Source organism: Meriones unguiculatus, chromosome 14, assembly GCF_030254825.1.
Source record: "Meriones unguiculatus strain TT.TT164.6M chromosome 14, Bangor_MerUng_6.1, whole genome shotgun sequence".
Lineage (NCBI taxonomy): Eukaryota > Metazoa > Chordata > Mammalia > Rodentia > Muridae > Meriones > Meriones unguiculatus.
In genome coordinates this window covers 45,667,679-45,692,740 of record NC_083361.1, presented here as the reverse complement: position 1 = coordinate 45,692,740, position 25,062 = coordinate 45,667,679, and the positions used below count along the sequence as shown (strand labels likewise).

Here is a 25,062-nt window from a genome sequence, read left to right as displayed (position 1 = left end):
ACACAGCCAGAACTCAGTTGCTGTTGCTTTGTGCTGACTACGTGTCAATTGGGCTTCTGGAGAGAAACAAGATAATGATATTCCTTATAAAGGTATGGCTGGGGATAAGCTATACACAGGCAGTTATTGTGATTATGAAAGTTAGCATATACAAGGTTCTAGGCCCAGGATCAAAAACAACAAAAAACAAACAAACAAACAAAAAAACAAAGAAAGGAAGAAGAAAAGACAAAGAAAAAATGGTGGGAAAATTATGCACTGAGAAGCTCCCAATAACATTTTCTAAAACTGGGTACAGCTCCTGATAAACGAGACTACAAGACTGGATGTTTGGGCAATGCTCAGAAGTTAAAAAGAATGGTACTACCTCGCATATGAAGGAATTTTCTGGAAGAGAACCCAACCAGGGAAAGCGGCAGGCTGTGTAGTAGAACTCTGATGACCAGTGAGGATTTAAGCCTGATGTCAGCACTCTGTCCCGTCATGTACCTGAGATCAGTGGGAAGCAGGTTACAGCAGTTTGCTGAAGCTACACTAAGACAATGGAGTGCGAACAATCCTACATTGAGACTTCCTAGGGAGGGTCTGTTGAATGAAGCCTTCCTCATTCTGCCACCATCCACTGTGGAGTTATGGTTCCCAAAGAGGTGCTGGGCCAGTGGGGTAAAGAGACCTATTAACAAAATCCTTTTGACCTTGTAGATATCCATTCAAGTGGCTGTTCCCAACAATAACGAATTGGTTTCTAATGAAGGAAGTGCACTAAGTGCAAAAATGATTGCCCAGCATTTTCTGTAATAGAATTGGAGGAGGAAACAGCACTCCCTGAGAGTGATGTTTTGTTTCCCTTGGGTTGGGCCTAATAAATAAGCAAGAGATTTAGTAGGCTTGCGATTCCAGTGGCTTGAGACCTGTGAGGTACCCTTGACTACATTATAACAGGGAAGAAAAGGCAGAAAAAATATAAGAAATCCTGTGCGGAAGGAGCATACATGCAAGCAAAGGAACAAGATTCCAGGTAGAGGCAAGGCTGGGCTGGCTTCATTCTCTTTCATAACAACCTGTTCTTGCAGTAACTCATTCACTCCTGTTAGAGTTAACCTATCACTCCACACAGAATTAATGAATGTGTGAAAGTCAAGATGGTGATTTAATTACCTTCCCAGGCTTCACTACCTCTTTGAGGGGCTGGCATGGGAACCTCTAGGTAATGAACCGTGGAGACCTGAAGCAAGTTAACAGAGAATAGACTGCTTGTTTTTAAGCTTATGTTAAACATTTGTTAATGCTTGTGTGGTCTTGAGCAGAAGGGTGTACAGGGGAGTCCAGGACAAGTAAGGACAAGCAGAAAACTGCTGGGCACATAACCATGTAGGAAAATGCCACTGTTTTCAGAAGTTATTCTGTCAATATGAGGGATTGGAGATGCTGCTGTGTCTAAGATGAGAAGTTCCATACAATCACACAGGACATGGTTCTTTCACCCGGCTTAGGGGTGCTCCTGTTCTAGAGCCTAGATCTATAGATAGAAGCTCTTATCTCACCTTATCTCATCCCCAAGCTCCCCTCCAGCCTCAGTGTCCCCAAATGACTTCTCACTCTCATTACCATCCAGATATGTTGACACTCTCCTGCCAACCCCAGGCTCAGGGGAATTCTGAAGCCTAGGCTTTACTATGCTTATGGTCATCGTCCTTAGAGTCCCCCTCTGGATCTCTAAGTTAAATACAGACTAGCTTGGCAGCCACATCTGGCTCCTGTTCTCCATTTCTCACTTCTCTGCTACTGTCCATTCAGTTACAAGGAGAATTCCAGGTTTTCAGATATCTTGAGTTTCCAACTGATGTCCTCATCGGCCAAGTTTTGCTTTCCTTTATGTATTAGTAAATCTTACTGCCTATTTGAAGTAAGCAGCACTAATGGCGAGGACTCTGGGGTTCCCCTCTGTGTGGAAAGGCTGGCCACATCATCATGCTGCTCCCCAACTCTGCTCAGTATAACCTTATGAATGGACAGTCCTTTTATCCAGTTATCAGAGAGACAGTAATAGGTATCAGAGCACTCTGTACCCATATTCCCAAGAAAGTTTTGTTACATCGCACTTGGAAGAACTCAAATTTTTTGACCTCAGTATTCCAAACTTATTTTCTTTAATTGTTTATATGTTGAAATGTTAAAAAAATGTAAAAAAGATAGTATAGACACCTAGCTACCTATGACCTGTATCAACTAATAATTAACTTCTAACAGATTTGTATTTGCCTTCACTGTAAACACACACACACACCTACCTTCTACTCTTAAAAATGTAAATATTAAAACATGAGGTTCCTGAGCATTTCATGTGTATCTCCTAAAAGGAAAGTATCCTCCTACCTATTTAAAACTCCAATAACTCAATGTTAATATTTTATATCTTACATACAGTCTAAAATTGTCAATTGCATCATAAATGTCTTTCAAAGCTATATTTACTTGATTTAAGAATCTGAGAACACACCTTAGCATTTTGATTTGCTATGCTTCATTTGTGCTTTTTAAAATAATTTTATTTCTTGTTGACAATTTCATACACATACATTTATGGTTGGATTTTTCACTAAACCAACTTTATTTAGTGTTCTTAAATACCTTTATCTTCCTTCCAACCCTTAGGTAGGAGATTAGTAGGGAAAAGGGCTGTATTAATCCTTTATCTACTTGCTGCTGATTAGGGTCAATGGGTCTTTAGGGGATGACCAAACTCAGTTGTCAGGATACCAGCAGACCAGTCCACAGTCCAATACCAAGTAGCATCATGAATCAGCACAATTCAGAAGATTGGGACAAGTCAGCAAAAGCTGCAAGAGTCAGTTGAATTTCCCCTAGAAGTCCTCTGGAACATTTCTCTCTGTGAAGTCAAGTGTCAAAGCACAGTGATGTTGATGCAAAAAGTGATGTCGATGCAAAAAGTGATGTCTCACTGTCCATGGGCTTCTATATATCTTCTATCCTCAGAGTCCACCCACAGATGTTCTCAGCTGGTCAAAGTCATGTCCCTCATATGAGAGCTCATAGCAAAACATCACGTGCCCTCTTCCAAGACAACTTTTAGCAAAACATCAATGACTCAACTAAGTCATCAAAGAAACCAGAAACTTCCTCTTTATATGTATAATTATTTTCATCAATTTTACTCCATGATTCATTGTATTATCCCCCTTTTAGTCTGGAAACTTTGCCCTTCCAACATGTCCTTCTTCTACTTTTATGCTTTGTTTTCTTATGACTCACTGACTTTAATTAGGGTTGTTTGTATGGACATAGGTATGGTATTATTTTCTGGTCAACTTAGCTGTGGCTATACCACTAAAGAAAAGTGACCCCTTCATTAAGCAGCCTAACAACAGGGTGAGGCCTGATGAACACTGCCAACATCCATGCTGGAATGTTCATGGCTCAACCTTGTGCCGTCTTGTGCCGGTGAGTATAGTTGCTCTGAGTTCATCATTTCATACCGCTCTTAACCATCTTTCAGCTCTCCTCCTCTCCTTTTGCTCTTTGTTTCCTGGGGGAGGGGGTGTTGCAGACATGCTAATTAGTGCTGAATATTTGAGAAATACTTGTTTTCAACATTTTCACCACTTATGAGGGTCTGCATTAAGTGCTGCCTACACAAAAGCCTCTCGAACATGATTGAAAACAATACTAATGGATGGGTGTAAATATTAGAAAGCAGTTTAACAACATGCTCTATGCTCTTCTGGTAAAACAGTAGCAGCCATTCCCTAGGCCTATACCCTCCCCAGTCATGAACTTTGACTATGTTTCAGGTATGAATTTTCTGTCAAGCATACCTCAAATCAGTCAGAAACTGGTTGGTTATGTCCAAAACCTTCATGCCGTTATTGTACCAGTGGGTTCATTTTGCCTGACAGCTAGGGCCAACCACAATGTAAGCCTATTGATGACTTCTCTCCCTGACTGGCTTGTACAGCACCTACCATACAACAAAAGCTGGCCAGCAGGGAAGATACTTTTAGCTCAGTATTAGTCTGATATCTCTCTGTCCTGCAGCTGAAGCATGATATTTTCAGCAATAACATTCTTCCATCTGGTTCTGAAGGACAAACAAGAGTAGTAGGAATAGTCTCTATAATTTTGGGGAACTGTGGAACTTCATAGCCACCAACTCATACATAAGAATGTCATATATGTTACTGGGATTTTTGTTTAACAACCTATGGCTTCTAAGGACAACATTATCCACATATGCAGGGTATTTAAAATTATTAATTAAATTAAAAATGTTCTAATCTCCTTTAAAAATTATATTACGAAACAAAGGGTTTCCAAAGGTTTCTCATTTATCTTTAGTTGTGGTACACTGTTCTAATCTTTTTCATTCCTGTGTCCTACCCCTCACTTTCTCCATGATTTTTGATCAAGGTTCTTTACAGCTGTGTTGTATGTATCAGGTATTTATATTTTGAAGATTCCAAGCCAGGAATTGCATAGAATGGTTGATCTCTCATTTTATTATATTGGACTTTCCATTGTGATTAGTTTTACACTGGGCACTCTTGTCAATAATACATCATGGGTAACAAAATTTTAGGTTTATTGCTAAACATCAGGTGATATGCTCACTGATGCTATGAATGACAGGAACAGTCATAAGATCCTTTTAATATGGAAATAACAGTAACAAATATATTCTCTTGTGAATGGAGAATGTTGTCTTTTACACCAGAGGAAGAGGCTAGGAGTACAGATCAGAGGCAGGTTAACAATCTGAGATCACAACTTCTTGCAAAGTACTCCCACATGTCTTTTTCAAGACATCCAGGATGATAACAATGATAAAGGTATTTATAAATATTTTTACTAGCAAAACTTGGGGAAAAATACGATTTATGATTTGGGTACAAAAACTAGTGCAGACTGAGATTCAGGGCCATTTGCTTTCTCCTAGATGAAGCACAGTCCCATGTAACTGATGGCATGTATGTCCATTGCCATGTATATTTGGGCTAGAGGTCCCTGTAAGCTCTGGAATGTGGTCTTCCTATTCTCACTCCAGGGTTCTTTTTGTGACACTGCTGCCTACTGGGAGACTTGAACATTCTTAACTCATAGCTCCTCATGTATCCATGTGCCATCCCAAGAGTTAGATTTTGTAATGCTTTTCTGCCCTTAAAACTCTTTGGACATTTGAAGACAGTACCATATTCTTGGGAAATTTTCTTCTCAGTTTGAATGATCAGAGTTTATCCAGACAGAACCACCCCCCACACACACCCAGTAACTTGTGCTTTCCCTTGGCTTTGTGAATTTTGGTCTTTCCTTCATCTCTCAGTTATTCCCTCAAATAACAGAAGTATCAATGTACACCCAGGCAAATGCAAACCAAGATGGTTTGGTTATTTTAAGGAATTCCCAGGTTAGTCAGGGAATATTAGACAAGCAGAGGATGCCATGAGCTGGCATTACTAATGTCCAGGAAATTTATCACACCTGCCACAATCCAGATGGCTACTAGCTCCAAGGAGAGAGAGACAGGCTCAGTGTTGTCTTATTCCAATAAGTGTTGTCTTATTAAGCAGGGCATATATCCACAATGCATATGGGGGGGGTAAGAAGACAAGGTGGAGCTTTATAGGGTACTGAGGAATAGAAGGAAAGGAAGGCAGAGAACTTCACCCAGGTCTCCCTGAGCCTCTCTCAGTAGTTCTGATTATGTCCTTAGGCAATAGCACACTTCCAGAGTAAGGTTGGCATCATAAATAATAGCAAAAATAACCTCCCCCTTTAGAAGGATGCTCCAGGGATATAAGGTTCCTATATGTTCATGATACCAAGATCCGTTTTCTAATACTCACATACTACAGAGGAACAAATTGAAATAAAATCTCTTTTTATCTTTATTTACCATATTTTTTCTTTTCTTTAAGATTTTAAAAAAACTTAGCCAGGCACGGGGGGCATGCTTGCAATCCCAGTACTCAGGGTGGCAGAGACAAGTGGATCTCTGTGAGTTCAAGGTGGGCCTGGTCTACAAAGCAAATCTACTGACAGCCAAGGCTACACAGAGAAACCCTGTCTTGAAAAACCCGAAACAAAAACAACCAAACAAAAAACTTGTTTTGTTGTGTGCACTGTTTTTTTTTTTTTTTTTTTTGGAGGGGGGTGGGGTGGTGGGGAGAGACATGGACAAATGTCTACTCATCCCAGATCGATGACAGACTAAAGTTTGATTATCACTGATGTCCACCTTGGTGAGCCAATGAATTTCATTGTGGTTATTTACGAGAATGTGTGTTATTTTCAGGAGTAGAAATTACTCAAAGACAACTACATCACTAAAGCCCACCCCAACATGGATGATAGCTCACAAATGCTAGGAGCCTGGAACCCATGCCACACTTGCAAGCAGCTTACTAAGTTGGAGAGTGTCCTTTGCCCTTTTCAGGTAGTTGGTCTGAGCCTCTTTCAGGCAGCTCAACTTGTTTCTTTTAGGCAGTTTGGTAATCTCTTATTTGGGGCATTGGTTTGCCTCTTCTTGGCAGGTTAGCTCATCTGAGAGGTTTTTTGTTTTGTTTTGTTTTGTTTGGTGAGTGTATGTGTGTTTTTGTTTGTGTGTGTGTTTATTTTGTTTTGTTTTGATTTCTTTTGAATGTTTTTTCTAAGAGCAACTCTCAGCACTGTATTTACCAATTCAGACTCCTTGGGCCTTTGTTCTGTTTCAGGAACTTCCTGAAGGTATTTTGAATTGTTTAGTTTTTTATCTCAAGGAGCTCTTCCGCAAGTTTAAGAATTTTACCTCAGAAGATCATGGTGTTTCATCTCCTTGTAAACATCCTGTCCTTAGAAGCCTAAAATGGTTCCCCCAAGGGGGGAAAAAGGTTTTAATCTGGGAGGAAATTGCTGCACAAGTGTAGTGTATGCATTTTGTTTGTGTGTTTGTGCACATAAGTGTAAGAGACCATAGAGGCCTGAAAAAGACATTTATGTCTCCCGGTACTGGAGTTACAAGTGGTTGTGAACAACCAGACTTGGGAACTGGGAGTCAAACTCCAGTCCTCTAGAAAAGAAGCACAAAGCTTTAACTGATGAGCCATTTATAGAGCCCTAATGTTTTTCTCAGCATTTCTAATAAGGTTTCCCTTTCTTTGGGGGAGCTTTGGAGTCATTAGCAGAAAGGGCAATGTCAATTTTGTTACTCTCCCCTGGTATGGCTATTTCTGGACCTTGGAGTACAGGATATTATCTTGCAGGAAGTATTATCATTGTCTTCTCTAAGTGAACACACAGTTGGGGGCATTTTGTCAGATGATGCCTCTAGCCCCTTGGGTTGAAACTCACTCTCTACAGCCCACCTGTGGCACCGACCACTCAGACCATGCCTGTGATGTTTAACCCCCTGTGTCACACAGGGGGTGGAATGGCAAAGCAATCAGCTCCTGCTGCTTCCTGGGAATGAAGAGACTCTGCACAGCATTAGAAATAACTGATCCAATTCGATTTCAGTTTATTCAGTTCAGCAAAGCAGTCCCTTATGCTATAGGTGCATGACTCCAGTAAAGCACTGCTCAGTAAATGGACATTCCTTCAAACCTGAAACCATATACCGTGTCATCTAAGCACTCTCCAAGTGCAATGGAGCCTCATTCTTCCTGGGTTTAACTCAACCTGTTCAGGGTGATTTATACGAATTTTGATCAGCTGTCTTTCTTTCGCCTTTTCTTCCCCATCCTTTTCCCTCTTCTTTCTTCTGTCTTTTCCCTTCCTCTTTCCTTTCTTCATTTTCCCTTCCTGGTTCCCCCTGTACATCATTCCATACATGGAAAGCTCATCTGCAGTGCAAATGCTAAAATCAATACTTAGCTGTTCTGGCTGGGCTCTGCCTAACATCTAGCCTAATACAGCCTATCTGCAGCTGCGCACATATTTTAGGATAAGAGGTGATCTGTAGAAGGAAACACAGAAGCATTGTTCTCCAAAGGTGAAGCAAGTATGTGTGTGTGTTTGTGTGTGTGTGTGTGTGTGTGTGTGTGTGTGTGTAGTCAATATAAAAGACTTTTCTTATTTTTTAATCTTCATAAAAATAATTGATCACCAGTTATGGTGGCACATGCCTTTAAATCCCAGCACTCAGGAAGGCACAGGCAGGTGGATCGCTGTGAGACCAAGGCCATCCTGGTCTACAAAAGGATCATTCATAGCAAAAACAAGAACACTGTGATATTGCTTATAAAATGGATAAGAGTGAAGGAACAATAAAGGGAAATTGTGTCGAATGTAAGTTTCTTTCTTAAAAGAAAGTCTATAAATGATATACTACACATTTTGACACATTAAAACATATATACCAGGTAAGAATGTGTCATATGCCTGTAATCCTAGCACTAGGGAGCTGAAGCAGGAAGATCTCGAGCTCCACATCTGCCTGGGCTCCTAGAGAGACCCTGACTCAAATCAAAATAAAACCGAGACATACATCCTCTCAGAAAGATAAATGAGGCATTCCCTAGGGTATCACTAAAAATAGTACAGAGATGTTACTGAAAGTTCGTATGTAAGATATGATAGGACACTAGAAAAATACTTTATCATAAAGAATATCAAGAAGAATGCAAAGACAGATGGAACTGTGGAAAACAAGAGGGAAAGCAGACATGTCAGTTATAGCCTCAGCAAGGGTGGGGCAGAGCTGCGATACATCAGTTCACCCTCAGGTTTTCAAGGCAGATATTCTCCCCTAATACAGTGGAAGATTGATGGTGGAAGCATGTTGAGTGAGTCGAGGCGAGAAAGTGAAATACTCGTACAAGAAACATGATCTCATTTGTGTTTTGTTAGCAGTTTTCCTTGGTCGTCCTAAGTAACTGTTTAAAATGGGAAAGCTGATGTAAAAATATGCCAATTGCCACTATATTATTTATGTGTCCCCAAATAGATTCTGAATCTCTCGTCTCAAGCAGTTTTCAGATTGAAAATATATAATTACTACTTTCAAGTCTGCCCCTTCTAGATTGGGCTGTGTGCCTGCTCCATGCTGACTCAGCCTGGTCATCAGGTGTTGGAGCACAGGCACTGGGCTGTTGGGTAGGCTGTGTGGTGCGTGACAAGGGCCATGGTCTCAAACCTTGTGCTTGTGGGTTACTGATCTGCAGGACACTGAGTGGGCTTAATGTAAAGGCCAGGTTGTCATATTTTTCTGAAAAAAAAAAAAAAAAGACAAATTTTTGTAAGACTGAAAAAAACCTAAGAGTTTCATTTCTATACCCCCAAATCCATAAACAAACTATACCTTGAGGTATTTGTTTTCAGTCTCAGCTGATGACATTTTCTATTGACTGTGACTGTGTCTAGTGTTAAATGAAAGTCTTTCCTTTTTCCCCCATCTATGACATAAAGCAGGAGATAATGAAGTGCTGTTGCTCACAGATGGTCTGACCAAGTTAAGCTATGACAGTTGTGTACATGTATTGTATCGGTGTGTAATATGTGCATGTAGAAAAAATATACCAGCAGTTAGGAAATAATTAAAAGAACAACATGCTTCCCTCTTGCTAGGTGGCCTGGCACCAGTTTTCCTGTGTCTATTGAGTATGTTCTTGTGTGTTGGGTCACCTAAAATCTTGATTTCTGTCAGGGAAAGCACTATTGCTTCTGTCTTGTGATGAAATGTGAATATGAAGGTCTCAGCTTTCAAGCCAGTCAAAGAATAAGTGTGCTTTGGCAGATCAAAGCTGAAGTGTAACTTGTAGGGTTGTGAGTTCTGGTTTGGAGTAATCACAGTTACAGGGAAATGGCACTTAGCTTTGGTCTTGGACCTGAGCTGCCTTTTGAAATACTAGGAAATTCCTTAGTTCTCAGCTTCTGGGTGTACTTATCAGTAGGGTTTACCTGGGAATTGTCAGGACTACTTTCCACATTGATTCTCACTACCTTCTCCTCCTTTGAAACTCACACCCCAGGGCCCTTTGATTCACTTTGATTATTTATCTCTGTACCAGGTACCTTTTAAAGTTCTGTGTTCATAATATCTGACTAAAACAAGTTAACAGGAATTTGTTTCAGCTCTTAGTTTCAGAGCATTTAAGTTCATAAAAGCTGTCACTTGAGCAGTTCAGTCCATGGCACTGGGGTACGTGGAAAGGAAAGTCTTATCACATTAGAGCAGGAAGTAGAGAGGGAAGCCAGAACTAGGGGCTAGGTTGTAATTGTCAAAGGCCTGACCTTAGTGACCCACTTCCACCTCCTAAGAAAGTTTCTCTCTCTTCCTCTCTCTTTCTAAGTTTTTTTCGAGACAGGGTTTCTCTGTGTAGCCTTGGCTGTCCTGGGCTTGCTTTGTAGACCAGGCTGGCTCAACCTCTACCTCCCTGAGTGCTGGTATTCCAGGTGTGCACCACTGCTCCCTGCTCTTCTCTCTGAGGCTTCTTGAACTTGTCTGTGAGCCACTGCATTCTCAGAAAGTCTTCCCCCAATGACCTCTGAGCTCTGGCTATATCTAACTAGATTGCAGTGTATGGAAATGCATCTGTGACATCAAACCTGACTACGAGAAAGCCTGTCTGAGTCCTTGCCATTTGGACTACTATATTTCTCATTAAGGGGATAATTTTGCCCTACTCAGTACTAAATGGGCATCTTCTGACCTCTCTGGGATCCAGGGACATAGATTGTGTTGCATAACCTTGGATATACAGAAGACATAGTAGGCAGGGCCATGTGCTACATTGCCTACCGTGTTCTTATCGAGTCTAGGGATGCTGAGCACTTCATGGGCTGATCCTCAGTACTGTAGAATGCCAGCAGCAGTTTGTACCCAGCACCATCTGAGCAGCCTGAATCGCATTCCTCCATCTGTGTGTGCCCCTCCAGAAATGCTCCCTTCTGCTCACAAAGTGCACTCTGGGATTAGGAGGACAACACCTCATCAAACATCTAGACTCATCTCTTATGACATTTGTATTGCCGATTTCATGCCTTTTGCAGCTCCATGTGTCTTGTGAGTGGCCTAGATTGCTGGCCATTGACTTTTTCAAAGTGTTAGCCTGTGTTCTTCTTTTTCTTTTTCTTTTTGGTTTATGTAACTTTACTGGTGAAAAATAAATCAATTACTAAGAGAGCTACTAGTTGATCACTCATACATTGTCATCTTGCATCTTCTTCAGAGCATCTTTAGAGCACCACTTTAGAGCAGTGAGGATTGGTTTAGTCTCATAATCAAGTTAGAATGAAGACATTGGCCACATAATACGCATGCTTCGTTTAAAAAAAATTCTGAATCTTGGGAAACTGTTCTCATGTAACTACTTTACAGTTTCTAAAAGCAGTTATTGTCCAAAGCTGGAAGAACTTAAGTCTTCTTAGATGAGCATGTGAATGAATGGAGAGAGGTTAACAGAAAATAAAATTTAAAACGATGAGGTCTGATAGTGGAGCAGCCAGATAAGAAAATAAAAAAGGAACAGTAAGTTAAAGTTTATCCCAGCTATAATGCAGGTTATCCTGACTTCAAGATAGTACCACGTGGCACACTTCTGAATCCATTCCTGAGATATTCTGTTGTACTTTTCATCTGTGCAATCTCTGGCACTAGGGGGTCATCTGGGTTTGGATCACAGAGCAGTGAACAAATGGATAAAAGAATTTTAGAAATAGTTAAGGCAGAAGACCACCGTGATCTTAGAATATCAAGACAAATGCTGCCATTACTGTTACTATTTAGATGATAAATTCTTGTTGTAAAGGCAACCTTAGGTGGTTTGTAGGGATAGTCTGTAGGAACATGAATTGTCAAAAAACACTACACCACCTTCATATGGGCTGTCATTAGATCTCAGAATTGTGGCTTGCCAAGGAGACATGTCCTCTCCAACTGGACCTGGAGAACGATGTGCTGGAGGGTCATGGGCCAGATCACTAAGTTCCTTTATTAATCCGTTTTCAGCGCCATATCCTGTGCTTTTCGCCGGGCTCCTCACTATCTTGAAGAGCACTCCAAAGGTCTGGCCAAAACTCTTGATTGTCTCGGCAGCATGGAAGGATTGACTGTTTTTCTCACACAGGCTCTGCCAGACACTGGTACAGAGAGCCAGAGCCTCCCTTGAGCTGCAGCCTCCTCCTGGCATGGCAGCTGGTGCCTCCTTGGCCCTCCGGGGCTCACGGCACAGCACAGCAGCTGTGTTCTTTTTGATTGCCATGTTACCTGCCTTTCACATGTAGTATTATCAGTTGTTTCAAGGCTACTCTTTTTGGTCAGCAGTGTTAGCAGTGAGACTAGTGTGCAGGAAAAGGACCATAGATACTAACATTTTCCCTTTCATTGGTATCCTGGATATCTCTGATGTTGACTTTACCTCTGCCCCAAGTTAGAAATGTATGAGTTCTTATGGATTTAATTCCCTTGAATGAGCTAAGATCCTCGTTCTTTGTGACCCTGCTTTGAGGAAACACTGCTGTCTGCTAAGTCTAATTTTCACAGATTCTTTTGGTCCTCAGATTTCACCACTTATCTCAGGATCCCTGTACACTTCGTTCCCAAATGCTGGAATTGGTCAGTTCTTTTAGGAATTCTTCCCTTTCAGTGGAAACAAATGACCCAGTGTCCATGTCCAGTCTACTACTACTTTCTCTTCTCTCGACTCTTCCAGATGCCTCTGACTGTTCTGTCTCTCATATATACAAGAGAAACCTTCCTCCCAGCTATACCCTGGAGTGACCGTGCCATCCGTTTATACATACATCAGTTTTGTTCCTTTTTGATTCGTTGTTACCCAGGCAGAATTATGTCTTTCCTGATAAAAGCACAAAGGACTTAGTGGTAGGCCAGGACTTAATAGTGATTGTGACACTATGCTGGCCCTTTAGCTGCCTGTTAGGGGTATGTCTTTGTTACAGGAATGAAATCAAACAGTTGGTCTATCCTGGTGAATAAGTGTTGACATCATAGCATACTAAATTTCTCTTATCTATAATAGGCCTGGTTATCTCTGGGGTTATTTCAAGGCAGTGCTTCTTGTGTGATGTGATGTCTTCTAAGTAAATACATTAACAAATCTTTTATAACATCAAATCTGCTGCATCACTAGAAGTGGGCCCTAGAATAAGCTTGCTAAAGTTTCTTGAACTCTGTTCAGAGCTGTCAAATGCATCATGTATAAAGCAATCACAGCATCAAGGCTGTCCTCCAGCCCTCTGGCTGTCTGCCCATGGTATGGATGTCATGGGTGTCATCTTAGAATTCCCTGCAGTTGCCATTCCCACTCTGAGTAACCTTGTTGCTATGTGCTGGAAGCCCTGCCTCTAATTGGTGCTGTAAAGTAGGCAAGGACTTCTTTAGGAAGATTGACATTGCCAGGTACGTGGTAGTCTGAGTGCTTCAGTGTTCCCTTGCCTTTTCAATACACTGGTGCCCAGAAGTGCCCTCCATAGGCTCATTAGCTACATAGCTGCTCAGAACACTCTGATAATGTGTAGTACTGTGATTCTTTAATGTCTGTTTACAGATGTTATGTGTGTTTTTTTCATTAACCTGGTTCATCTGCTTGATTTTGAATAAGAATTTGAGGAAATGCAGGAAGAATCTAATGACTAATTCTACTTCCCAGTTAATGTTTTTTAATTAAAATTAATGTATGTTTAGATGTGTGTTTGACATTAACTTGTAGTGAAATCATCACCGGCCTTTGCCCAAAACAGTCAAACAAAGCTGAGAGCAGAGAGCACAGTGAAGAGCCACCAGAGAGCCTCCTAAAGAAGGAAGCTTTCTCTGCCTTCCCTTTACAGTGCATTCTGACCTTTGTTCTAAGAATATCTCAGCTGTTGCTTTTAACATTTCTAGTTCACCTTTAGCTGCTAGTGCCTGGCAAAAAAGAATTATTGTCTCTTGCTCTAAGCAGCCTCAGAGCTTCCCCAGCAGTGCCAAGGCAGTTTGTCTAAGGCAAAGGCTATAGGGTAATAAAAGGCCTAGAGGGACTGCTGGTTACAGCTGTTCACAGATGCAGCAGCATTTCAAGGTTTTGCTTCTGGACCTTCTTGTATAGGGACACAGGTAAGCCTCAAAACATCACAAGAAAAATGTGTATGTTTTGATGCAAATATGACTGCTAATCATAATTTCTATTTATTTATTTTATCACTTTAAGGTACCACACAAGCATTACTATGCTCATGTATATAAGGGGTTGTTCAAGGAAAGAGCTAGCAGGAGGAACTACTCAGCGCTTTGTCTGGCTCTATGCTGAGAATTTTACCTCTTGCTACGTTTGTCCCACAGGGAACATCTGTGTACAATGGCTATTTGAGTGGCCATGGGCCTGAGCTGTGTGCACTCAAGAATGCTATTAGCTCATTTTATGAACTAGTGTCTCCATAATAGCTTGGCATTGCCCAAGACCTTGTTCCTTAAGACAAGGGAATAAGCCAAGGCCCTTGTGCTCAGGGTGGCCAGCAGACTGTGCCCTTTGGTAGCTATGGTATATGATGTGAGGAACAAAGTGTAGAGAAAGGGAGCCCTATACTAAGATTAATTTAGCTATGGCTTTGGACTTTATACCTCATGTGTACTGATAGACAATGTCTATAAGTGAGCAAGACTCACCAGAGGAGGTAACTAGAAAGGGGCTTTCAGACCACCTCAGCTTGTTGTCCAGAGGTGTGGGTCTATCTTTCTCTTGCCCTGGCCAAACCCCATTGAAAGTAATTATTTCTACAGGCTGGTGTGGGTATTTTCAAAGAGAGTCAAAGAATTGCTGGATCATAGGAATGCACTGGAGGCTTTCTCCAGCATCATGTCCACAACTGAAAACAATCTATTGCACTGTTTATGAAGAAGCAGAGAATGTGAAGACCATGAACAGAAAAAAAACAAAACAAAACAAAACACTGAAGAGGTGGAGATGCTACTGACCTGATTTGCTCGCCCTACTTTGTGCACAGTGTTGGATTGTCACATGTTACACCATAAATATGCACAATTGTTAGGGCTCAAAAAGAAAAAGATAATAAGCATCTAGAGTTGCTGCTAGCAAGAATAACCATTCTATAAATGCTGCTGTTGTAATTTCTAAAAGTTCAATGTGGGAACAGTAGCTGTAGTAGGGGAGTGTGCACTGGAGATGGAAACAGGAAACATTATGATTAATAGATGAAAGAAGACAGTTGGCAGAGAAAAGCTGGGAGCCCTTCCCCATCTGGGCTTTGTTGTAACATCACAGCATACTGACAATAGCCTTCAGTAGTCCATACTCAAACAGGAAATGACTGTGTTGTGTAAGTGCCTTAAAAAGTGCTATGTACCCCATGGCCCACTGATTTAGGGGACTCTTTTCTACTTCCAGTAGCCCATTCCTATTTTCAGGCATCTGTTACCTTTTTTTAACAAATGATCTGTTTCCATTTTTAACTATTGTTCAGTTGTTAGTCTGTAGACACAAGAGTCTGGAATGGAATGCTACCTTTACTCATCTTCTTGTCTCCAGACTAAACATGCTTTTCTTCTTCTTCTTCTTCTTCCTCCTCTTCTTCTTCTTCTTCTTCTTCTCCTCCTCCTCCTCCTTCTCCTTTTCCTTCTCCTTCTTCTTTTTCTTCTTCTTCTTTGAATACTGGTCAAAAGCCTAAGAATCATGCTTTCCTTGAACTAGGACTTCCCACTCATTCTTTGATTTCCTCATCCTCCTCTTCCACATACAGCTGTTCACCAGTATCTTTTGCTAAACATCGCTTCCAACGAAAGGACTCCAGAGCACTTAAAAACCCTCTTGCAACGAAATGACTCCAGAGCACTTAAAAAACCCGCTTCCAAAATGTCTGATAAATATGTAAAAACCTGCTTGCATCGAAATGACTCCAGAGCATGTAAAATCTGCTTGCAACGAAATGACTCCAGAGCACTTAAAAAACCGCTTGCAATGAAATGACTCCAGAGCACTTAAAAAACCCACTTCCAATGAAATGTCTGATAAGTATGTAAAAAACCGCTTGCAATGAAATGACTCCAGAGCACTTAAAAACCCGCTTGCAACGAAATGACTCCAGAGCACTTAAAAAGCCGCTTGCAACGAAATGACTCCAGATCAATTAAAAACCCGCTTCCAGTGAAATGTCTGAGAAGTATGTAAAAACCCGCTTGCAACGAAATGACTCCAGAGCACTTAAAATCCCGCTTACAACGAAATGACTCTAGAGCACTTAAAAAACCCGCTTCCAACGAAAAGACTCCAGAGCACTTAAAAAAACTCTTGCAATGAAATGACTCCAGAGCACTTAAAAAACCCGCTTCCAGTGAAATGTCTGAGAAATATGTAAAAACCCGCTTGCAACGAAATGACTCCAGAGCACTTAAAAACCCGCTTCCAGTGAAATGTCTGAGAAGTATGTAAAAACCCGCTTGCAAAGAAATGACTCCAGAGCACTTAAAAACCCCAGGGACACACTTTGTATAACAAGGACACACCTTCTCCAAGGTGACACCTCCTAATAGTGTGCCACTGCTGGTGTTCCTATAGAGGCCATTTTTATTGAAACCACCACCACCACGCTGAAATTATTTTTAAAATACACCATTACTTTCTTTTATAATCATTGTTACTCAGCTTCACCTTTTCCACCTGTCAGAATTACACTTTACCTGGTAAAAAATCAGGGATGTCTGCACAGCACACTTGAGCTGCATCTTAAGGGGGGTTCCTCCTCCCTCCTCCAATGCTGGTAGGAATGTAAACTTGTACAACCACTTTGGAAATCAATCTGGTGCTTTCTCAGACAATTAGGAATAACACTTCCAGGTCTCCCAAGATGGCGGTGGCTAGTGTGCAGCTTAGCTGAAGGGGAGAGGACCCTCAACTCGGAAATTGGTGAGTGAAGGGGCTGATTAACCCAGAACAGAGTTATCTAGACTTCCAAGAAGAAAGAGATTAACCGTGATCTGAGTCCATCTAGAATCAGGTCACGGCAGACTCTTCCGGGAGGACACACCCTGAGAGGTGATCGCCAGGCACTTCCCGGCACCCAAAACCCTACTCCCTCTTTGGAGGAGGCAGGAGGCATCCGGCAGAATCTGCCAGAGACCACACTGTTTGTACCCCAGCCCCAGCTAGAGCTACAGCTCCCACCAAAAAAACCCAAAAAAACAAAAAATAAAAAAATTAATAAATAAAAACAAAAACAAAAAACAACAAAACTGGAGATCGGGGCTGAGAAAACCCAATCCTTTCGGGCACTCCCCCGAGAACCAGAGCTGCCATAACCCAGAGCAGAGGGATAGAGAGGCGCACAGTGGCTTCACAGTGCCAGAACTCCAGCTCTGCCGGCTGCTCCTAGAAAACAAACTTCAGCTCAAGATCTGGGACTGTGGTCATTCAACACGTCCTGAGACTCTCCCGGGGCCAGCGCAATAAGGTCTAGCACCAAGTCCTAACACCGGAGGCCCCCCCTCCCCCAGACCCCTGGCAGAGAAACCCCAGTACAGGATCAGGACTGAAAAGTCCCAACCCCTTCTGGCACCCCCCTGAGAGTACCGCCATAAGCTTGCCCTAGCAGAGGGGAAGGTCAGAGGGGAAGAACAGAGAGGCAGCCTGCTACAGGACACAGCACCCCCTCTCCAGCTCACCCAGTGGCCCCTGGCAAAGAAACCCAAGCTCTGGATCTGAGGACACTCAAACCTAACTGGTACTCTCTCAGAATCAGCAAACATAGGTTCTACCACCAGGCTGCTTCTGGCAGAGAGATCTGGGCCCGGGATCTGGGATTGAGAACACTCAACCTAACTCTTTCCCATGCTACCCTGGGACCAGTCAACATAACCCCTCCTGGCAGAGGGAAAGGATAGAGAGGCAGCACATAGGAACGGTGGACACCGAGTCCTGCAGCCACAGTGCCACAGAGCTGACTGTTAGCCTACCCAGGCATTTTCAGCAGCAGGACCAAATCAGAGAGTCGAGAGCAAGGGGAACCCTTGTGCATTCCAGCTGGTCCTGCAAGACAGTGAGTGAGCCTTCTAGGGAGAGTTTGCCCCAGACCCAGGGCCTCTCCACAGAAGCAACCAGACAAGATCCCTGGGGCATCATAGGGATTCTTGGGATAGCGACCCCTATGTTGAAGCCTCTGCCTTGTGGGTCCACCAGTGTAATCCAGGCAAACAATCCCTGGATCTCAGACAGAACTGCATAATAGGGGCCTACAGGCCACTGCAATAGTCAGAGAATCCGTGCATGCACATGGCGCCTGCTAAAAGCACATGCGAATAACACCAGCGTCACATTCCTTACTTAGGCAAAACTGAAACCACAGTGCACACTCCCAAACCAATGAACCTCTCTCATCTTCCTGAAAAACCAGTCCAGAAAACAGAAAGCGATGATTATAGCCCGAACTACAAACTCGAGAAACAAACAGTAAGCATTATAAATAACCAGATGGCTAGAGGCAGACATAAGAACACACCCAACAAAAATCAGGACATAATGACCTCACCAGCAACCCCACAAAACAATGGACACTTCAATTCACTAGATATACAAGAAAACAACCTCAAAACTATGTTTCTCCAGCTATTGGGACCCATAAAGATGAAATGAACAAAGCCCTCAGAGAAATAGCCAAAGTAATCGAGATGAACAAAGAGGAAACAAATAGAGCTCTCAGAGAAATGACCACAAAAATTGAGGCAAACAAAGAAGAAATGAACAAAGTTCCCAAAGAAATGTCCACACACATGAAGGCAAATAAAGAAGAAATAAACAAAGCTCTCATAGAAATACAGGCAATTATAGCCAAAGAAGTAGAGGCACAATTAGTGATACAAAGAGAGGAAATGGACAAAAAAATAGAAGCTGTCATTGAAAAGCAGGACTCCACATTCAAACAGATGAAGGAACTGGTGCAAGACATGAAAACAGAATTAGAATCAATAAAGAAAACATGAATATCACTTGAGTTTTTCATCTCGGCCATTCTGATGGGAGTAAGGTGATATCTCAGGGTCGTTTTGATTTGCATTTCCCTGATGGCTAATGAGGATGAGCATTTCTTTAAGTGTTTTTCTGCCATTCGATATTCCTCTGTCAAGAATTCTCTGTTTAGCTCTGTTCCCCATTTTTTAATTGGATTACTTGGTTTGCTGCTTTTCAGCTTCTTTAGTTCTTTGTATATACTGGATATTAGTCCTCTGTCAGATAAAGGGTTAGTGAAAATTCTTTCCCAATCTGTAGGCAGTCGTTTTGTTTTGATGATGGTATCCTTTGCTTTACAGAAGCTTTTCAGTTTCATGAGGTCCCATTTATTGATTGTTGCTCTTAGAGCCTGTGCTGTTGGTGTTCTGTTCAGGAAGTTGTCTCCTGTGCCAATGCTCAGTAACCAATTGGTTTCCCAAAGTGAGGGGAACAAGGACTATTTCTAACAGGAACTCAATGACTGGCTCTTTGGTCTCCCCACCCCCGAAGGGAGGAGCAGTCCTGTTAGGCCACAGAGGAGGGCTTTGCAGCCAGTCCTGAAGATACCTGATAAAACAGGATCAGATGAATGGGGAGGAGGTCCCCCTTATCAGTGGACTTGGAAAGGGGCACGGTGGAGATGAGGGAGAGAGGGAGGGACTGGGAGGGAATGAGGGATCAGGACATGGCTGGGATACAGAGTTAATAAAATGTAACTGATAAAAAAATAATAATAAAATAAAAAAAAGAAAACATGAATAGAGAAAAACCTGGAGCTGGAGAACATAGAGAAAAGATCAGGAACTACAAAGGTAAGCATCACCAACAGAATACAAGAGATGGAAGAAAGAATCTCAGGAGCCGAAGATACACTTGTGGAAATTGACACGTCTCTCAAAGAAAAAATAAAATCAGAAAAGTTCCAAACACAAAACATCCAAGAAATCAAGGACACCATGAAAAGACAAAATCTAAGAATAATAGGAGTAGAAGAAAAAGAAGACATCAGGATCAAAGGTCCGGAAAATATTTTCAAGAAAATTATAGAAGAAAATTTTTCCAACTTAAAGAAGGAGATGTCCATAAACATACAAGAGGCTTACAGAACACCAAGTAGACTAGACCAGAAAAGAAATTCTTCATGTCACATCATAGTCAAAACACTGAACCTACAGAACAAAGAAAAAATTCTAAAAGTAGCAAAGGAAAAAGGCCAAGTAACATATGAAGGTAGACCTATCAGAATCACACCAGATTTCTCAACAGAAACTATGAAAACCAGAAGGGATTGGACAGAAATCATACAGTCCCTAAGGGACAACAGATTCCAACCCAGACTACTATACCCAGCAAAACTTTCAATCAACATAGACGGAGAATTCAAAACATTCCATGACAAAACCAAATTTAAACAATATCTACATAGTAACCCAGCTCTACAGAAGTTACTAGAAGGGAAACTCCAAACCAAAGAAAACAACTACATCTAAGGAAACAGAGGAAATAGATAACTACACAACAAAAAAACCCAAAAGAATACAAGCAATGAAACTTAGTGACACCACCAACCCCACATCAAAAGTAACACTTGTTGGTGACTAGTATCTATCAACATCAACGAACTCAACTCCCCAATAAAAAGACACAGACTAACAGAATGGTTGTAGAAAAAGCATCTAACATTCTGTTGCATCCAAGAAACAACCTATGCAACAAAGATAAACACTACCTCAAAGGGCTGTACAAATGTTTTTCAAGCAAATGGTTCCAGAAAACAAGCTGGAGTAGCCATCCTAATATCTAATAAAATAGACTTTCATCCAAAGTTAATCAAAAAAGATAAGGAGGGCCACTATATTCTCATCAAAGGAAAAATCCACCAAGAGGACATCACAATTTTGAATATCTATGTCCCAAATACAAGAGCACCTACATTCATAAATGAAACAATATTAAAGCTTAAATCACACACTGATCCTAATACCTTAATAGTGGGAGGTCCACTCTCACCAAGGGACAGATCAACTAGACAGAAAACAAATAGGGAAATAAAAACACTTACAGAGTCCCTAAATCAAATGGACCTAATAGACGTCTACAGGTCTACAGATCTTTTCATCCAAACTCAAAAGAGTATACCTTCTTTTCAGCACCGCATGGAACCTTCTCCAAAATAGACCATATAGTTGGTCATAAAGCAAGCCTCAACAGATACAAAAAGATTGAAATAATCTCTTGTAGTCTATCTGACCACCATGGACTAAAGCTGGACCTCAACAACAACAGAAATAACAAAAAGCCGACACGCACATGGAAACTGAACAACTTGTTACTCAATGACAGCTGGGTTAAGAAAGAAATAAAGAAAGAAATTAAAGACTTCCTAGAATTCAATGAAAATGAAGGTACAACATACCCAAATTTATGGGATACATTAAAAGCAGTGCTCAGAGGAAAATTTATAGCACTAAGTGCCTTCAAGAAGAAATTTATAACATCACATACAAGCACCTTAATGGCCCAACTGAAAAATCTAGAAAAAAAAGAAGCAGATACACCCAAGAGGAGCAGACAGCTGGAAATAATCAAACTCAGGGCTGAAATCAATCAATTAGAAACAAATAAAACTATTCAAAAAATCAATGAAACAAAAAGCTAGTTCTTTGAGAAAATCAGCAAGATAGACAAACACTTAGCCAAACTAACTAAAAAGCAGAGAGAATCTATCCAACTCAGCAAAATCAGAAATGAAAAGGGTGACATAACTACAGACACTGAGGAAATTCAAACAATCATTAGATCATACTACAAAAGCCTATATACCACAAAATTTGAAAACCTAAATGAAATGAACAATTTTCTTGATAGATTCCATCTACCAACATTAGGTCAAGATCAGGTAGAAAACCTGAATAGCCCTATATCCCCCCAAGGAAATTGAAGCAGTCATTAACAGTCTCCCTTCCAAAAAAAAGCCTTTGGCCAGATGGTTTCAGCGTGGAATTCTACCAGACCTTCAAAGAAGTGCTAACACCAATTATCCTCAAACTATTCCACAAATTAGAAACAGAAGGTACATTACAAACTCATTCTATGAAGCCACAGTCACCTTGATACCTAAACCACACAAAGACCCAACAAAAAAAGAGAACTTCAGACCTATCTCTCTTATGAACATTTATGCAAAAATACTCAATAAAATACTTGCAAACCGAATCCAAGAACACATCAAAGATATCATCCACCATGACCAAGTAGGCTTCATCCCAGGCATGCAAGGGTGGTTCAACATACAGAAATCCATCAATGTAATCCACCACATAAACAAACTGAAGGAGAAAAACTACATGATCATCTCCTTAGATGCTGAAAAAGCATTTGACAAAGTCCAACACCCATTCATGTTTAAAGTCTTGGAGAGATCAGGGATACAAGGCACATATCTAAACATAGTAAAGGCAATATACAGCAAGCCTATAGCCAACATCAAACTCAATGGAGAGAAACTTAAATCAATCCCACTGAAATCAGGGACAAGACAAGGATGCCCACTCTCTCCATATCTCTTTAACATAGTACTTGAAGTCCTAGCCAGAGCAATAAGACAACTAAAGGACATCAAGGGGATACAAATCGGAAAGGAAGAGGTCAAAGTGTCACTATTCATAGATGATATGATAGTATATATGAGCGACCCCAAAAATTCAACCAGAGAACTCCTCCAGCTGATAAACACTTTCAGCAAAGTGGCAGGATACAAAATAAACTCAGAAAAATCAGAAACCCTCCTGTATGCCAAAGACAAAAGGGCCGAGAAAGAAATTAGGGAAACAACATCTTTCACAATAGCCACTAATGACATAAAATACCTTGGGGTGACACTAACCAAGCAAGTGAAAGACCTGTTTGAGAGAAACTTCAAGTCTCTGAAGAAAGAAATTGATGAAGATATCAGAAGATGGAAAGATCTCCCATGCTCATGGATTGGTAGGATTAACATTGTGAAAATGGCCATACTGCCAAAAGCAATCTACAGATTCAATGCAATTCCCATCAAAATACCAACTCAATTCTTCACAGACTTTGAAAAAAAGATTCTCAGCTTCATATGGAGAAACAAAAAACCCAGAATCTCCAAAACAACCCTGTACAACAACAGATCATCTGGAGGTATCTCCATCCCAGATCTCAAGCTGTACTACAGGGAAACAGTAATAAAAACTGCATGGTATTGGCATAGAAACAGAAAGGAGGATCAATGGAACCGCATAAAAGTCCCAGAAATAAACCCACACACCTATGAATACTCGATATTTGACAAAGAAGCCAAATCCATTCAATGGAAAAAAGACAGCATCTTCAACAAATGATGCTGGTCCAACTGGATTTTTCTACATGCAGAAAAATGAAAATAGATCCATATTTATCACCCTCCAAAAAACTAAAGTCCAAGTGGATCAAAGACCTCAACATAAAACCAGATACTCTAAATCTGTTAGAAGAAAAAGTGGGGAACAGCCTAGAACTCATTGGTACAGGAGACAACTTCCTGAACAGAACAACAACAGCACAGGCTCTAAGAGCAACAATCAATAAATGGGACCTCATGAAACTGAAAAGCTTCTGTAAAGCAAAGGACACCATCATTAAAACAAAACGACTGCCTACAGATTGGGAAAGAATCTTCACTAACCCTTTATCTGACAGAGGACTAATATCCAGTATATACAAAGAACTAAAGAAGCTGAAAAGCAGCAAACCAAGTAATCCAATTAACAAATGGGGAACAGAGCTAAACAGGGAATTCTTGACAGAGGAATATCGAGTGGTAGAGAAACACTTAAAGAAATGCTCAACCTCATTAGCCATCAGGGAAATGCAAATCAAAAGGACCCTGAAATTTCACCTCACATCCATCAGAATGGCAAAGGTGAAAAACTCAAGTGACAACACATGCTGGAGAGGTTGTGGAGAAAGGGGAACCCTCCTTCACTGCTGGTGGAAATGTAAACTTGTACAACCACTTTGGAAATCTATTTGGCACTTTCTCAGACAATTAGGACTAGTGCTTCCTCAAGCCCAGCTATACCACTGCTAGGTATATACCCAAACTTTGCTCAAGTACACAAAAGGGATATTTGCTCAACCATGTTTATAGCACCTTTATTTGTAATAGCCAGAACCTGGAAACAACCCAGATGTCCATCAACGGAGGAATGGATACAGAAATTGTGGTATTTTTACACAATGGAATCCTACTCAGCAATCAAAAGAGGAAATAATGAAATTTGCAGGCAAGCAAATGGTGGGATGTAGAAAAGATCATTCTGAGTGAAATATCCCCAAAGGAGAAAGATAATCAAGGTATGTACTCGCTTATATAGACCTATAAGATATGATAAACATAATGAAATCTATACACCCAAAAAAGATAATCAAGAGAGCAGACATGGGGTAAGATGATCAATCCTCGTTTAGAAAGACAGATGGGATGTGCATTGAACATATGACAGGAGTCTACTGAAGGCATCTGAATGACTCTAACTAGCAGTGTTTTCAAAGCAAAGACTCATGACCAAACCTTTGGCAGAGTACAGGGAATCATATGAAAGAAGGGGAGTTAGTATGATGGGGAAAGGATAGGAGCTCCACAAGGACCAAATATATCTGGGCACAGGATTTTTTCTGAGACTGACATTCAACCAAGGACCATGTATGGATATAACCTAGAACCTCTGCTTGGATGTAGCCCCTGGTAGCTCAGTAACCAATTGGTTTCCCATAGTAAGGGGAGCAAGGACTATTTCTAACAGGAACTCAGTGGCTGGCTCTTTGACCTCCCCACCCCCCAAGAAAGGAGCAGTCCTGTTAGGCCACAGAGGAGGACTTTGCAGCCAGTCCTGAAGATACCTGATAAAACAGGATCAGATGAATGGAAAGGGGCAGGGTGGAGATAAGGGATGGAGGGTGGGATTGGGAGGGAATGAGGGAGTGGGATACAGCTGGGATACAGAGTTAATAAAATGTAAATGATAAGAAAAAAATAAAATTAAAAAAACCGGAATAACACTTCCTCAAGATCCAGCTATACTACTCCTAGGGATATATCCAAAATATTCTCAAGTATACAACAAGGACA

The 25,062-nt window shown here is 41.1% G+C and overlaps 1 protein-coding gene and 1 pseudogene across 1 annotated transcript in view; one reads left to right on the top strand and one right to left on the bottom strand.

Moving 5' to 3' along the window:
• Gabrg3 (gamma-aminobutyric acid type A receptor subunit gamma3) overlaps positions 1-25,062 on the top strand; it is a 642,783-nt gene that overhangs the window by 187,228 nt on the left and 430,493 nt on the right. The window lies entirely within an intron of this gene.
• LOC110564238 (ubiquitin-conjugating enzyme E2 D3-like) lies at positions 11,406-11,873 on the bottom strand (annotated as a pseudogene).